General features: G+C 42.3%; 1 protein-coding gene across 15 annotated transcripts in view; it reads left to right on the top strand.

Moving 5' to 3' along the window:
• Nucleotides 1–8,894, top strand: part of PPP6R3 (protein phosphatase 6 regulatory subunit 3) — a 182,317-nt gene that overhangs the window by 353 nt on the left and 173,070 nt on the right. The gene's annotated exons all lie outside the window — the stretch shown is intronic.

Below are 8,894 nucleotides of genomic sequence, written 5' to 3'. Positions count from 1 at the left end.
GAGCGAGGTGTGCCCCTGACCCGGCTCGGGCTCCAGCCCTCCCGCCCCGCCAGCGCGGCCTGCAGCGTCGCCCCCCGCCCCGGCCCAGACCTCTCTGCTGCCGGGCCTCCTCGCTGCGGGCTCTCGGACAACTTATCCCTGGGCCCCGGGGAGCGTGTCAAGTTGAGACAGTAGTAACTCTCTGTAAAGATTCTCGAAGGCCATTGTTGGACTCTTCTCCGGGAAACAAGTTTTGTGGGTTTGTGTTCATTCGCTGCGGAGTCATCGAAATACACAAAAACCAGTTTGGAGTCTTCCAGTCGTCTTCCCAGTGATTTTCTTTAACTCCAGTGCTGTGTCTCGGATGTAGAGCTGGTCACTAATGCCTCCCTGGTGTATTTGAGCCGGGGGTGGGGGGTTGGGGGGTGGTCCTTCTAGTGACTTGAAGTACCTCCCTCTTAAAGAAGCCCATTCATTCAGTGTGAACTTGGTGTTTCCTTCTGAGGTCTTGCTTGTTTCTGTTTTTATCACCGCCTGGACTTTTAGTTTAGGTGGTCGGGATGACCCCTTGGTTGAATTCTCTGTGCCCTGCCGTTTCTCATGACCTTAATGACATTTCCCTGGCAGGTAACATTTTTTTCTGGGTATGGGTAGAGTTTTGTTTATGTTTTGCTTTTATGGGAGGGGGCACTTGGTGGTAGTTTGAGTTCATCCTTGCAGTGCTGTTGTCCCACTTTATTGATGTGAAGTTTACTTCGATTTTGTCCTCAAGGTTATGTTACAGATAGGCAGCAAGTGGGAAAGGGACTCTAGATTTCCAGTCGGTGAAATGTGCCTTAAGTTGCGAGTGTTTGATAGCCAGTTAAGGTAGTGTTTGAGCTTTCTTCACTCTGGAGTTGGACTGTTTGAGTTCAGATCTTGGCTTGACTACTTCCTAGCTCGGTGACCTTGGGCAAATTACTGAGCCTTTCTGCTGCTTCTGTAGTATGGGAATAAAAATAGCATCTACCCCAAGAAATTTGTCCCTAAAGATGTGTTATACATGTAACTGAGTATAAGTGTTAATGAGTTAATATTTATAAAGCAGTGAAAACTCTGCCTGGGATGTATTGCAGAATCATCTCAGTAGTTCGTGGCTGTTACTATTAAATTTGATTCTTGGAGCTGGCAGGTGGTGTGATGGTTGGGGCGCTGGACACCCACATGGCTGACCTCAGTTCCGATCCTGAACCTGGTGACTTGCTTTCTCACTTTCTCTCTGTCTCTCACGGTCTGGTCAGATTAAAATAAGTGAGTAAATAAAATTAAATAAGTAATTGTTTTTTTTAAAAATTTGATTCTTAAATGTTTAGATGCTATTAGGAAGTAAAATAGATGAGTGTTTGAGCCCTGATTTTTTTTTTTTTTTTGAGAGAGATTTTTGCTATAGGGTGGTGCACTTGCCAGAGAGACAGAGTGAGAAATCATTCCTCAGGGGGGATGGCCACCTCCACAGTCCCTTCTCCTCTGTTCTCCTCTTGGAATCTTTGACGCACATGCACCATCCACTGGTCCCCAAGCCTTGGTTCTTGTTTAGAAAGCTGTGTTTCAAGAGTCAGTTGACTGAAAAAGTAAATTGGAAGTTATTTAGTTTTTTCATAAGAGAAGTTGTTGAAGATTCACTAAGTTAAATACAGTTGCTGGAGAACTGAGTGGTGATGTCTCAGAATGTTTTGTTTTGAGAGACAGTTAAAAGGACCAACAGATGATGTGATGGTTATGTCCCACATAGCCGACCATGGTTCAGGTCCCAGAACTGGTGGCTTAAAACTCAGCTGGGTGTTTGTGCGTGTCCAAAATCCTGAGAGGAGAACGGAGAAGGGATTGTGGCGAGGCCATCCTTTCTTACTTTCTGTCTCTCTGACTCTGACGAACGCACATGCCCTATAGCAAAAAAAAACTCTCTAAAAAGAAGAGAGACAGTTAAATACAGGAAGTCCTTCAGAAGCTTCAGTAGAACTCAGTTCTTAGTTTAATGTACTTTTGGATACTACCTTCTGGTGTGCTTGGTGTTTAAACCAGTAAGTTCAGAGATCTTGGTTGTTATTGAAGATTGAAAGGATGTTGTGTATTGAGATAGTCTTCAGTGAAGATAGTTTGGGAAAGAGTAATTCTTTTCCCCAAACTACATCCATACAGTAGCCCTGGGTGGATGCATTGGAAGCTTTTCTGTACTTCCATATGTCTGGTCAAAGAGTCTAGAATATTTTAACAAACTGGCATTCACTCAGTCATACATAAACTCATGGTTGTTTAGTGTCTGTCTTGTGCTCTTCTCTGTGATATTTGAAACCATGTTAACCTTTCCTTTGGTGTTATTTGCTCGGAACCTGACTTACCTTACTGGGGAAACACTTTTTTTTCTTTTTCTTTTTTTTTAAGTTTTTTTGCAATAGGGCTTGTGCACTTGCCAGAGAGAGACTGTAAGAGGGAAAGTGAGAAATCATACCGCAGGGAAAATGGCCACACTGCAATCCCTTCTCTACGCTCCTGTGATTTTGGACACATGCACATGCGCCCAGCATGTTTCAAGCTTCCAGTACTAAAACTATGGTTGGCCATGCGGGAGTCCAGTGCCTTAACCAATATGCCACCTGCAGGCCCCAGCACATTTTGATAGACTCAGTCTTTAAGTAGAGATGAGAACCTTGCTGATGCAACTTAACTCAAAGACAGGAGGATTTTTTTTTTTTTAAAGAAGACTTTAGTTTTGATTGCAAAACAAGACTCAATGAAACGTCCCAAAACACAATTTCTAGTTGCAATAAACTATACAATAATTGAACATTTGAGAATCGGGCCATAGCTAGACAGAATAAGAAGTCATAATAAAATTAAGACAGGGTGAGGTTTGCTCAGATTCTTTAAGACATTTTTGCAACTATTTGGTACAAAGATAATGTGCCTATTACAAGTACACCTTTCTCTGTCTCTTCCCTCCCCGCCCCCAAATAAAAAGACCTGTGTGCTTGCCAAAGAGAGACAGTGAGAGGGAAAGTGAGGAATCACTCTCTGGAGGGGATGGCCAGGCTGCATTTCCTTCTCCATTCTCCTGGGATTCTGGGTGTGATATTTTTCAAGCTGCTGGGTTCTGGACTCAAATCATGCTTGACCGTGTATTAGTCCATTGCCTTAATCACCAGACTACCTGCTGGCCCCCAGTAAACATCTCTTTAAAACATTTTGGAGGGAGGATTGTTATTCAGATTGTTTCTGTGACAAACTTATATTTCACAGTTTTATGTTTTAGATATTTAAGAGGCAGTACATCTTAAAATAAAAGTAGCTAACGCTACACAGCCCACACTTAGAGACTTAGATCTTGACTGGAGAGGACCAAACCAGAGTCTTGTGCTTGTTATGAAATAAACTCAGTGCTGTGTTTTAGTTGAGCAGATTGATAGAAGAGCTTCATTATGGTTATCATTTATCCTTTTTTGTTTGAGTTCTTGCTATTGGGTATGTGGACTCAAAAGAGACACAGGGTGGTGGGGAGTGAGAAATCACTCCTCCCCCCAAGCGAGATGGCCATGCTGCAATTCCTTTTCATTCTTCTCTTGGGATTTTGGGCACACATGCACAACTTTCCTACTTTTTTTTTTTTTTAAGGGGTTTTTTTTTTTTTTTTTTTGGTGTAGCATGCGCACTCACCAGAGAGACAGAGAGACAAAATGAGAAATCACTCCTCAGGGGGGATGGCCACTGCAATCCTTATTCCTTTATTCTCCTCTTGGATCTTGGACACACATACACATGTGACTGGCGTTGAGTTTAAGCTGCCAGGTGTGGGACTCCAATGGCGGCTGACTATGTGGGAGTCCAGCAAACTGCCATGCCATCTGCTGGTCCTACTTGGTGTGATTTTTAAGCTGCCAGGTCCAGGACTCCAACCCTGGAGTTGACTACATTGGGATCCAGTGCCTTAACCTTCTCACTGTCTGCTGGCCCTTTGTTTACTTTTTTTGGAGAGGTTTTTGCTATAGGGCGCATGCGTTCTCCAGAAAGACAGAGAGAGACAGAGACCATCCCCCCAGGGGGGATGGTCACACCGCAATCCCTTCTCCTCCTTTCTCCTCTTGGGATCTGGACACGCACGCACATGCGCCTGGCGTGAGTTTAAGTCACCGGGGTCGGGACTCGACCTGCGGTTGACTACATGGGAGTTCAGTGACATAGCCATTATGCTAACTGCTGGTCCCTTATTTACTCTTAAATGTAGTAAAGTATGGTAAAATTTTAGACCTTTTTTGTAGAATGTACTGAAAAACCTTGCTTCTTGGCTTAAAACAGCTTTTATATTTCTTTCTTATGAAAACTTTAAGTGATTGTTGTTTACTCTAGATTAGGGGTTTTCAACCAGGGATGACTTTGCATCCCAGGAAACATTTAGCAATGTCCTAATACATTTTTGCTTATCACACCTCTGGGACTAGGGACTGTGTGTCTAGAGGGCAGAGGGCAAGGACACTGCTAAACATCCTTCAATGCACAGGTTGCACCACCCTACCCCTCCCCACAATTATCCAGACCCAAATATCAATAATGCTCAGTTAGAGAAATCCTATTCTAGGTTGATGCTAGACTGGGCTGTGGTTAGACTCTTTTGGGACACTTTAAGATTGTGGATGTTAGATTTCACCTCTGGAAGTTGATGATATTGAGACACTACATATATATTTATTATTATTATTATTTAGTTGGTTTCTTTTCTTTTCTTTTTTTTTTTAAGAGAGATTTTTGCTATAGGGCACATGTGCTTGCTGAAGAGACAGGGACAGAATGCAAGAAATCACCTCCTAGGGAGGATGGCCATTCCATAGTCCTTTCTCCTCTGTTCTCATCTTGGGATTTTGGGCACCTATGCACACACATGTGTTTAAGCCACAGGGTCTGTAACTTGAACTGTGGTCGACTATGTGGGAGTCCAGTGACATAACCATTACACCATCTGCTGGTCCCAAGACACTTTTTTTTTTTTTTTTTTTCACACGTTTTTGTTGCACTTTTGAGAGGGTTTTGCTGTAGGGTTTGTGTGTTCACCAGAAAGACAGAGACAGAGAGGAAGTGAGAAATCACCCCTGGGGCTGGCCATGCCACAATCTCTTTTCCTCCATTCTCTTGGGATCTTGGGCACGCACGCACATGGACCCGGTGTGAGTTTAAGCCACCAGGTCTGGGACTCGAACCATAGTTGACTACGTGCGAGTCCAGCAACATAACCATTAAACCATCTGCTGGTCCCAAGACACTATTTTTTAAAGCTTCCCAAACAATACTAAAAAGGTACTGTGTTGTGGAACCACAACAGACCACACATTTAGGGACTGCTCGAAAGTTAAGGGATCCTTTCACTGTACTGTGAGCTCTGTCTTTGTAGTACTTAAATCCTGCCTTGGGAATTATTTAGTAGTTGGGAGAGATGTTCTATACATATCATTAAAAAAAAAAAACTTATGTATTATCATTATTCTCCAATTTTTGATCCGAGACAGACAGAAAGGGAGAGTGAGAAAGCAAACTGCCAGATTCAGGACCTGAACCATGGTTGGCCATGTGGGGGAGTCCATCACCTCAACTACCATGCCATCTGCTGGCCCCCATATCATTTTTAAGGTATCTGAAAACTGAACTTTAAAAGAAATAATAAATGAATTGATTCTATAAAATAAGTTAGAAACTTTTTTCCCTTTTATTTCATGAAAACAGATTACCATGTTGTGCTGGAACTTTGCAGAACTCTTAGATTTAGAGTTAGCTCCTGTGTTGAGTTACTATATTACTAAGGTTTTTGAGTTTTGTGTCACTTGCCCTCATATCGTCAATTTAATTTTAGATGCCTACTTCAGCTTATTTATTTTTTATTTTAAAAATGTAGATCTATTCAGAGAAATAACTGTGGATCAGGTTCCCAGTTTTGCCCTTTGAATGCAGGAGAGTGGCCTATGGTATGCTTAACCTTCTAAAACAGTGGCCCTGCCTACTAAAGGAATTATTCTGTGCTGTGTACTGTGACCCAGATGGAGGGTATTCTTTCTTCCTGGGGAGGTGAGGTGCAGTAGGAGAGAGAAGGGTCTTTTCTTACCTGTACTTAACATTTAGATTATCCAGTCAGCAGGTGGCATGGAGATTAAGGTGCTGAGTCCCACATGGCTGACTCAGCAGTTTGAGTCTCAGACCTAGAGGCTTGAAAAATCACACCAGGCATGTGTGGGTAGGTGCTCAAAATCCCTATAGGAGGATGGAGGGGAAGGGATTGGGCATGGTTATCTCCCCTGGGGGGTGATTTCTCACTTTCTGTCTGTCTGTCTCTCTGGCAAACACACATGCTCTGTAGCAAAAACGAAACAAAAATTTAGATTATCTAGTTTATTGAATGGAAGGCTATTAGTATGAAAATTATACAAAATTTCAGCAACTAAATGTTAACATAAAAGGCAGAAGAGTATGGAGGCACTTCCTGATTTTTTTATGCTGAAGTTTGACCTATGCCTATGTCGAGAACTATAAGTGACCCCATCTTTTAAAAAATTATTATTAGGTTTTTGCCATAGGGTGTGTGCGCTAACTGGAGAGAGACAGAGGAAGTGAGAAGTTACTTCCTCGAGAGGATGGCCATGCTGAGATACCTTTTCCTCCATTCTTCTGGATTTTGGGCATGTATACACACATTCCTGGTGTGATTTTCAAGCTAAGAAGTTAGAGATTTGAACTACAGCCAGCTCTGTGGGAGCCCAGCTTCTTCTTTTTTTTTTTTTTTTTTTGGAGAGGTATTTTTTCTATAGGGCGCGTGTGCTCGCCAGACAGACAGAGACAGACAGAGAGATAGAAAGCGAGAAATCAGCCCCCAGGGGGGATGGCCACCCTGCAATCCCTTCTCCTCCGTTCTCCTCTTGGGATCTTGGGCACACATGCACACGCGCCCGGCATGAGTTTTAAGCCACTGGGTCTGGGACATGAACCGCGGTTGACTACATGGGAGTCCAGTGACATAGCCATTACGCTAACTGCTGGTCCTAGGGAGCCCAGCTTCTTAACCACCATGCCACCTGCTGACCCCAACCCCATCTGTTTCTAATCTTCACTTATTTGATCAGTAAATATACGAACTGAGTCTATACTCTGCCAAGGATTGTTATTAGGGATTCACTGATGAATAGGCCCTTAAGGACTTGCAGTCTAGAGGGAGAGGCAAGCAATTACAAAATAGACCAGTTAACAAAGCTTGTTAGAATTGTATATGATATAAAGTAGGTTCTTAATGAGAAGCCCTAGAGGCTTCAGAGGAAGGAGCTTCTGTTGCTTGGTTTAACTTTGGATAATTGAGCATGCCAGAAGTCTTGGAAAAGACTAAAATAGCTATACTTTTTTTTTTTCCTATTACTATTCAACACTAAATATTTACTTTGACTTGCTTTCTTGAAGTCCTTTTCTTTTCCTCCCTTTTCTCTTCTCTTCTTTTCTTTTCTCTTTTTGCTATAGGGCTTGTGGGCTCCCTGGAGAGACAGAGAGAGAGGGGAAGTAAGAAATCACCAGTCCCCCCCCCCTCCAGAGGGGGGTAGGATGACCATGCTGTAGTCCCTTCTCCATTCTTCTTTTGGGATTTGGGCATTATTGCATACATGCCCTGTATAAGTTTCAAGCCACTGGACCCAGGGCTTAACCATGGTTGACCACATGGGAGTCCAGTACCTTAACCATTATGCTACTTGCTGGCCCCAGCCTTCTTGAAGTCTTAAAAAACCATGCCATTCTCTCCATGTTGTTGAAGCTGTTTTGTAATGACAAAACGAATTGATGTTTTCTGCTCCTTTCTTGTTGGTTGTCCATTGATCAAACTTTAAGCTGTTATTCTCTGTGGGCCAGACCAATCAGAGGTTGATAAAGATTCTCACTGTCTTAAGCATCCTTGAAATGGATGGTGCTTCCATTGAGATGGGCTTTGTTTCTTGCACTGTGGATCCAGGTTGACTAGAGATTTATTTTTGTGGCCTTTTGACTGTATTGTAGATTAGTTGTCATAGAAGAAGCCCCTTTTCTTTCTCCCTCCCTTCCCATTTATTTTTTTTACTGAGAGGAAGATGTACTCAGTTTATTTCAGAATCTCACTGAGTGTTAAGAATAAATGGTTAATTTTTGAATTGTTTACTTTTGGTGGTATGATATACCAATTTGGGGTCATTTTGTAGTACATGAGAAGACAGTCTTCTGGTTTGTTTATTTATTTTGGTTATTGTGGACTGAATGTTACAGACTGAATGTGAGTATCATGTAGATTTGCTAGATGATAAAGAGATAAATGTAAGGGTATTTAGCAGTATGTGAAAATGCTTCTTACGTTTATCCCTAACCAGGACATTTTGATGTCACAGACTTGGCAAAGACCTGGTTTTGCCCTGAGTAGAGGCTGTTTACTCTGTGTCACTTACAGCTGGTTGGTGTTTACCTGATTTAGAAGTATTAGTGAAGACTACACAGTTGACTGAATTTATACAAATAAAGTTTGATAGATTCTGAACATCTTTTCACTGGTATAAGGAAGCTCTGAATTTACATTTCTCACTTACTCTGGGGAAAAATAGGGTAGCCTTAATTTCAGAATTTCTCACAGATGGAATATATATCCACTTCAGATGTTTTGTATGTTTTAGAGGTTGATGGCCATGGAATCCAATGATCCACAGGAAAATGAATGGAAGGTCGTTTATAGGAACATTAGAGGGCAGGATTAAAAAGGCTGCAGAAATAAGAGTATGTCCGAATGTTGAGTGAGACTGCGAGAAAGCTGAGGAGATTGCTAGTGGTTGCCTTGGACTCTGTACCTGGATGTAAATCTGAACAAGAATACCACTGAGATATGTTTGAGAAAAAGAGAAAGG

Source organism: Tupaia chinensis, unplaced genomic scaffold (genome assembly GCF_000334495.1).
Source record: "Tupaia chinensis unplaced genomic scaffold, TupChi_1.0 Scaffold149501_1, whole genome shotgun sequence".
NCBI classification, from domain to species: domain Eukaryota; kingdom Metazoa; phylum Chordata; class Mammalia; order Scandentia; family Tupaiidae; genus Tupaia; species Tupaia belangeri.
Note: the sequence above shows the minus strand (reverse complement) of the source record. Positions and strands in the feature narration are given on the sequence as shown.